General features: G+C 40.2%; 1 long non-coding RNA gene across 2 annotated transcripts in view; it reads left to right on the forward strand.

Moving 5' to 3' along the window:
- The window catches only part of LOC117674155 (uncharacterized), a 44,485-nt gene extending 43,879 nt beyond the window's left edge, over positions 1 to 606 (forward strand). For both annotated transcript variants that reach the window (XR_015733736.1, XR_004593716.3), the window contains one exon: positions 427 to 606. This is a non-coding gene — a long non-coding RNA (uncharacterized LOC117674155). The remainder of the gene's footprint in view (positions 1 to 426) is intronic.
- The last annotated feature ends 5,394 nt before the right edge of the window (positions 607 to 6,000 follow it).

Consider the following 6,000-nt stretch of genomic DNA (forward strand, 5'->3'; position numbering starts at 1 on the left):
TTGTAGGATTTGGGGCTCATTCTTTAATTTCCCCAACCTGAATTTTCTAATATATAAATTATACTGTCTTTCTGTTTTATGAATTTTCCAGCACCAGAATTTTCAGTAGGGTTTTTTTTTTTTGTCAGTAGAGATGTGCAAAACGTTTCCATTCCAAAGATGAAATATTCTGGAGAACTCCAGAAGTTCTGCTTTTCTCCTCAACTCAGCTGATCTGCTGATTCCAAAGGGTGGTCTTAAACTTCCCAGAAATAAATTGTCCATGAACTCTCCAGGACGGGAAGTGGTTTGTGATGTTCTGGACTGAGTCTAGTCTCATAATGAGCCTCTTTCCAACCTATAGCTCTGGATTTCACAGACTCTCTTCCATCCATGTACTAACCAGGGCCAAACTTGTATAATGAGACTTCCTTTTTCCCTTTTTAGATTCTGCACCTGTAACAGAGAAGCTACTGTTGCTAATTTGAGGCATTCACCAGGGAGAGACAATTAACTCATTGACTGGAACAAGGGAAATTTAATAGAAAAACTGTCATTTACAGACCAACGAAACCACTGTTAAGTTTTGCAGATCTTTGTTACTGGAATAAACATTAGTCTGTAAAATGCATTTGCGTACTTTTTTTCCCCAGCTAGTTGCTATGCTGAATAGAGGCTATATTAAGAAATCTGGCTGCATTTTGAAAGGCTGTGGTTTCCCCTGTGTATGATTAGGCATGTGCAGTTTTTGTATATATTAGTCAGGCATCTGAATGTAATCGTAAAAGCAGCATAACAGTATAAACCTGACTGTGTTTATTCAGGAGCTATAATAATTAAATGAAACTTCATGTTAAAAGACACATTTAAATATGTCACTATGTATGTATGTATGTATGTGTGTGTGTATGTATGTATGTATGTATGTATGTATGTATGTATGTACCTGGGTGGTAAATATTAGGGGAAAGTGTTACTTTTGGCTTTCTGGGGGCACATATGGAAACATCTGGTTGGTTAACTTAGGGGTGAATGTGGGTAACTAGATGGATCTTGAATCTTGAATCCAGTAGTGCTACTTTCATTTCAACACTAAGTAAGAGGAAATACTTTTTGGAGATTGAGCGAAAGAAAACTCTGTCTCTTTGGCTGTTTTCCTGATATTGCTTGTTATGCTCATATTATTACTGCAGAAAATGCATTCAGTTCACCAGAAAAATAACAATTATGAAATATATTACAGAGCTTTAAACTGAACATTGATAAGTCATTTTAATGCTGCTGTATGTTGCACATCTTTACCAATCTCTCTGGCAGGAAGATGAAACTCCCTGCCTCCATCTTTAGGGAGGAACCAGAGGTGGGTTCTATTTAAAGCAAAATTTCCCTGAATTTCCATTAATTATTCTCTGTCCCCCATCTTCAAGATGGAGGATTGCACTCCTCTCTGCTTTGTTTTTGTTTTGTTTCCACATCAATCTGTAGACAAAATCAGATACAGGTGGAGAGTAGAATAAAATATCCCAAAGACTATAAAACTGTAATGTGCAGCATTTGTCCTGGCTTCAGGTTTGAATCCTCCAAGAGATGGAGGAGGAAACACTGGACTCATGCAAACTTGTTTGAAAGGCCAAGTAACTGTGTTTGTTGCCCCTGATTCACGACATCTCCCTTACTTTGGTTGAAATATATAAAAGGGGTGCGGGGGTGTGGGAAAAAGAAACGATATCCTGTTGGAAAGACTGTTCTGTCTGTGAATGTAGGGATTTTATTAAGGAAGTAGCTGGAAGTTCTTAGACATCTGGATGATGAATCATGTGCCACAGAACAGGAGCAATTAGCTACTTTTAGGTCAGAAAAGGTCTTGGAAGCTATCTGAGAGACTTGCAACAGTGCCAGGAAATAATGTGAACTTGACAGGAATCCCATAATTCATTTCTGAACTGGCCTTTGTGGGACATAATTTGTTAGCACGTACATATTACCCCAGGTAGCAAATCCGATCCATTCTCTAGCCATCAAAGCTGGGCAGGCTTTCCTAATGTCTTTTTAAAGGATTTAGTTGAAGGCAACTCATTTCATGATTGTTATAAAAGCGTGTGTTTATTTATTTAACCAATAAAAGGATCTCTCTCTCTTTTTCCCCCCACTCGAGGCTATACATAATTTGTGACATTATTTTTAAACAAACAACAACTGTAAAAGCAAAGTGTCATGTGCTTGGGTTAATGATCCTGATGAAATATACAACCCAACTTTCATTCATTTTAGGACAAATACCAAAATGTTCTTAGAGTGGGTGGGCATATGCGGGTTAGAAGTGCATGAAACTTTCCATTTTTCCTGCACATTTATTTTTGCTTTCCTGAATGCGAACGTTGCATGTTTAATACTATTTTTTATGGATAGGTTTTGTGTTGCTAATTATTCTATATCTTAAACAAGATTAAACAGTCTGCCCTGAGTGGAGTTTTCATTCGTCTCAATACAGCTGACCCAACTCAATGTTTCATAGCCAAGGTTCCTCAGTGTTTTCAAGGGCTGAGGTGCTAGGTCAGGGGTCAGCAACCTGCGGCTCTGGAGCCACATGTGGCTCTTTCACCCCTCTGCTGCAGCTCCCTGTCACTCAAAATATGTGTCACAACCACCAATGTACGACACCCGCCAGCATGTGATTTATTGAGCTTTTCAACCCCTGGTAGGCCAACCAGGAAACGAAAAGTTTCAGAAGAAAACAGAACGTTTAATTCAACTAAATATGCTAGTTTTGTGGCCGCTCAAGAAATAATCAGGCACGGGATGGGTTTTGTGGCTCCCGGTGTTTTGTTTTCTGTGGGAAACGGGTTCAAATGGCTCTTTGAGGGTTTAAGGTTGCAGACCCCTGTGCTAGGTAATAGCAGGACTCATGTTTCATCTATTAAAAAAATCCAAATTCGAACATCTGAAATTCCAGGCATGGCAGAGATTACTTTGATAGAACAATGACTGGACTTGATATAAGGCAGCAATAACATTGATCTCTCCATAGTTACATATTTTCAAATATGTTTGGGACAATCTCTGCTTAAGAGCAGGGTTTTATAAACTGTGTTCCATACAAAATGTTAGGGGTGCCATAGAAATTAAGCGCAAGAATCCCCATTCACTAAAATATAGCCAATTGCCTATTGCCAGAACTAACTCTCTCTCTCTCTCTCTCTCCCACTCTCCTTCCCTCCCCCTCCCTCCCCTTTCCCCATGTGTATATAGTATTATTGCCATGCTATTTTACCCTGTCGTATCTATGTTCATAAGTCTCTTTAATGTCAGTCTTTAAGGGTTTTTTTTATTAATATGGAAAAAACAATTATAGTTAGAAGTATTTATCCTTGCCTACCTAATATTTTATTCAGAAATGCCAATCCTTGTACTCGGTTTTAACTGTGGGGACATTTTATTCATATTAAGCTATTTCTTTTAGATTTTTAAATACTTAATTTGGAAAACACTTTGGAAAACAGTCTGTTTCCAAAGCCTGTTTCATTTGAAAAGAGTCTAAATACTGAGTTCTAGAGGGGCAGAATACCTTCTCTTGCTTTTGGTTGTTACTCTCCATTTGACTTGCTTTTCTGTTTTACTCATTAAGAATAGCTATCACTGCCAGTTTCTGCTGTAGACTCTCTTCTCATGGAACAAATCAATCTTCATCTATTCTCATCAGTTGAAGTATGGTCATTCATTGATCTAATCCAGGGGTGAAATGTTCCCAGTTCGGACCGGATCGCTCAATCTGGTAGCGATGGAGGCAAGTTGTTCGGAGAACCGGTAACAAAAATCCCTGCCCCCTCCCCCATGCCCAGCTGAGCCGCACAATCACCAGAGGCTTTTTTTTTTTACTTTTAAAAGCATTTTTTCTACAACCTCTTCGGCCAAAAAAATGCTTTTAAAAGTAAAAAAAAAGCGCCTCTGATGATCGCGTGACTCAGCTGGGATCGTCAAAGGCTTTTAAAAGAAAAAAAACCCTTTTTTCTTTTAAATGCCTCTGACGATCCCAGCTGAGTTGCCTGATCAGCAGAGGCTTTTTAAAAAAGCTTCTGCCGATCAGGCAACTCAGCTGGGATTGTCAGAGCCTTTTGAAAGCATTTTTTTACAACTTCTTCGCCGAAGAGGTTGTAGAAAAAATGCTTTTAAAAGTAAAAAAAAACCTGGTAGTAACAAATTTTAGATTTCAGCACTGATCTAATCCTTTGATTTTTTAAAAAATCTTGTTAAAAGCTCACATGTGCCAATGTGCTACAAATACTGTATATATCAGGATGCTTGATGACAAACATCACACAAGTATTGTGCAGGTTTCTGTCCATTCCATATCACAACGGTTTCTTAGGACTTGTACACTTTGGTCTTTTCTCATCCTCTGAGATTAGTCAAGTGCAAGCTCTTGATTTAGAATGGAAATTTGTTAGGGATTCACACTAAAACTCTTGGCTCAAGCTCTTCTAATCAATTGTTAGCTCTCCTGTGAGTGAATTCATTCACCCAACCACTGCTGCCTTAAATTTTTAAATCACTGCTACTGAGAAGTAGGCAGTTGCTCAATCACCTAAACTGGGCGATTGACAGCAATTATGACCCTTTGCAATCAGCCATATTTAAGAGATTATCTTTTTATCCCTCAGTATATCATCTTTCAGAACGTACAGTTTCTCTGGGCATTGTCTTTTGTTCCTCCTAAATGAACTCCATGGCAAACTCCTATTAGATTTCCCTGCTCAGTGAATTTAGGATATAGAAATCATAAGCAGGCTAGGTGCCATTATCTAGCCCAGGGGTGTCGGCAACCTTAAACACTCAAAGAGCCATTTGGACCCGTTTCCCACAGAAAAGAAAACACCCGGAGCCACAAAACCTTTTTGACATCTAAAATGAAGATAACGTTGCATATATATATATATATATATATATATGTAGGTCTTTGGTTATTCGGGTCTTCTCCCACGTAAAATTGGAAGTGTCTTGGCGACGTTTCGACGAAGTCTCATTCGTCATCTTCAGGCTGGTGTTCTCGGCTTCGTGCTTCCAGGAGCAATGTGAGATCGCAGCTGTCTCTTCCTTTTAACTGCTAGTGGAGGTGTGAGCTGATTGGGTGGGAACTTGGCTGTGTTCTGATTGGGTGGAGGTGTGTTCTGATTGGTTAGGGGCTTGGCTGTGCTCTGATTGGCTGGGGTTGTGTTCTGTTTGGGTGGGGGCTTGGTTGTGCTCAGCTTAGTCTGAGTTGCAGGGGGATTTGAGCTGGTGAGCTGCGTTGTGGTTGTTTGGCTTCGTGTTTGTGGCCGTGCGAGCTCTTCATGGTGGGTGTCAGTCTGCTTCATGTATGGATTGGAGGGGTTTAAAGTGGCTAATGATGCAGCTGCGGTCTGGCTTCTGGTCCTTGGTCGTGGCTCATTATCAGTGTGGGTTTGAGTCTGCTTTCTGCGTGGATGTGTGGTGGTGACATCAGGTGTGGCACTCGTGAGTGTGGGTCTGGTGTCATTCGTCGTGTTAGGGACTCGTTTGTCAATAAGGGCGGGTTTCCAAATGGCTGGTAGGCGGGAGGTATCGTCTCGTTTGTTCATGCTGTGTGGGCGTTTTTCTATCTCAATGGCTTCTCTGATTATTCTGTTGTTAAAGTGTTCAGTTTTGGCGATAGTTCTGGTCTTTTTAAAGTCAATATCATGTCCTGTGGCTTTAAGGTGTTGGACCAGGGAAGAAGTTGGTTCCTCTTTTCTGACTGAGTTCTTGTGTTCTTCTATGCGTGCACTTATTCGTCTGTTGGTTTGTCCGATGTATGTGGTGGGGCAGGCGGTGCATGGGATTTCATATACTCCTTGATTTTCTAACTCAATTTTGTCTTTGGGGTTCCTTAGGATGGTGGATATTTTTCGGTTTGTGCAGAATGCTGTCTTGATGTTATGTTTGTGGAGGATTTTGCTTATTCTGTCTGTGGTGCCTTTTATGTATGGGAGGAGGGCCTTGCCGTTTTCTTGTTCTCTGTCTTGGATT

This window comes from Pantherophis guttatus, chromosome 1 (genome assembly GCF_059756535.1).
Source record: "Pantherophis guttatus breed Tessera chromosome 1, ASM5975653v1, whole genome shotgun sequence".
In the NCBI taxonomy this organism is placed as follows: Eukaryota; Metazoa; Chordata; class Lepidosauria; order Squamata; family Colubridae; genus Pantherophis; species Pantherophis guttatus.